This window comes from Panthera leo, chromosome F2 (assembly GCF_018350215.1).
Source record: "Panthera leo isolate Ple1 chromosome F2, P.leo_Ple1_pat1.1, whole genome shotgun sequence".
Taxonomy (NCBI): Eukaryota; Metazoa; Chordata; class Mammalia; order Carnivora; family Felidae; genus Panthera; species Panthera leo.
This window is the reverse complement of record NC_056695.1, coordinates 40,504,900-40,507,089: the sequence shown is the minus strand read 5'-3', so window position 1 is coordinate 40,507,089 and position 2,190 is coordinate 40,504,900.

Genomic DNA, 2,190 nt, shown 5'->3' with positions numbered 1-2,190 from the left:
AGAACCCGCCCCGCGCGCCGCCGCGCCGGCCCCGGCGTTTCTACGGCAACGCGGCGCGTCCCCGCGCTCGGGGCCTGAGTCGGCGGGAGCGCGGCCAGGGAAAGCCGGGGGGCCCCGGCGCCCGCCCCGAGACCCGCCCGCGCCCTCGGCCCGCGCGTTCCCTCCCGCCGCGTGCGGTTGGCACAGCGCCTAGGCCGGTGCCCGCTGCTGGGCCTTTCATCTTCGTCGAGAGCCGCGCTCGCCAAACACCGCCTCCGGTCCCTCCAGCCGGGACTGTGGGCAAAGGAGCGAAAAGCCAATCAGCCGGTAACTGGGAGGGAAACGTAAAAGGAAAGGCCAATGGGGTCCAGTTTCTGCTGACGCGCCCTTTAGCTTCAGAGCATATGCTCAGCGTGTCCGCGTCCCTGTGTTGAATCTGAAAACGTGGGCTCTTGGAAGCTGCCTTTGGTAGGAGCGCTGCTTACCGTCTCATCCCTAACTTTTCACTTATTCAGCAAATATTTGTTGAGTTCCTATTTTCTGGAAAAGATTGGGTTAGACACTGGAACTAATACAAACAAAGGTAAGAAGAAAGGACCCCCATCCTGACGGACCTTAGCGTTCAACGAGGTGACAGCCACTTAAACTGTTGAACAATATACTCTGAGATAAATAACAAACGGGAGGCTTTTCTTTTGCCTTTGAACAAACCATGTTCTTTGGGTCTTCTGACCTTACCTTGTGCTGCTCTTCGAAGTAAACACTGTTAGGAGGAAATTCAAGCTTTCTCTCTCTCTCTCTCTCTCTCTCTCTCTCTCTCTCTCTCTCTCACACACACACACACACACACACACACACACACACACACACCTCACGCTTCTGTCTTCCCAACAGCACGTTAGGGCCCTCTTCCTTGGTAGTGTATTTTCTGGATTTTGTGCTGACTCCCCCAGTCTAGACTGAGCTCTTGGAGGTAGAGGAAATGCAATTTTGGTCTTGTATTGTCAGTGCCTTAGGCTGATGAAAGTTTGTTTTGGACAAATGGATATCCCCAGTCCTTTGTTACCTCTCTTATGGAACTCCCCTTCTTCTCCTATGTTACCTGTATTCCTCTCTTCTCCCCCTTGTATTCATTCGGCAAGTTATCTATCCAGGACCTGTTGTATTCCAGATAGTGTGCTGGACTCTGAGCGTGGAGTAGTAAACTAAAATCAGAATAGTCTTTGCTCTTGTAGAGTGCACAGTCTCCTCAGAGTGATAGACACTAATCAAACAAATACTTGTAAAATTGCAGTTGAGGTATGTGCTACTGTATCTATTTTTTGCTGTATAACAAATCATGGCAGAACCTTGTGGCTTATGATAGTCCTTTAGCTAACTCAGGATTCTATGAATGGGCTGGGTGATTCTTTTACTTTAGTCTACTCAAATGGGCTCTTTTATATCTTTCTGGCCAGCTCTGGGTTTGCTGGTGACTGGATGAGCCAGGGTGACCTCGCTCACAAGTCTGGGGTTGGGAAGGCTATCAGCAGGGGCAACAGAGGCAACATGTTAGTGACCCCATTTGCATTATAACACAGGTACTAAGGAAAAGTACATGGTGCACGATGACATATACTTAATACAGAAGTTTGGTTTGAACTGGATGGGGAAAGTAGTTCATTGAGAAAGTGACATTTGAACTGAGATTCAGAGATTGAGAAGGGGTTAACTAGGTGAAGAAGGAGGGAAAAGTAGTCCAAAGAGAAGGACAGGATAGGCAGATTCCCTCCCTCCCAACCCAAACCCCAATCCCATTCCCATCTATCCTAACTGCCCTCCAGCTGATCATTCAAGTCAAAAACTTTGGAGCCATCCTTTCTTTTCCCCAGGCACACTGACAGTTTCCATCTGTCCCACTGCCAAAACGTATCCTGAATCACTCCTTTTTCATTTCTGCATCACCATAATCCAAGCTACTATTATCATTCACCTTTACCGCAGACCCTCCTTGTTGGTCTCTGCACGTCCACAGTTACACATTGCAATGCAAAATAAAAAAAATGTAGATCAGATCATGCCAACCTTTCAAAGCCTCTGCTGAATCATCTGAGTGCTTATGTCTCCCCCAAATTCATATGTTGAATTCCTAATTTCTGGGGTGATGGTTTTAGGAGATGGGGCCTTAGGGGAAGGCTTTATTAGTGCTTTTTTTTTTTTAAGTTTATTTAT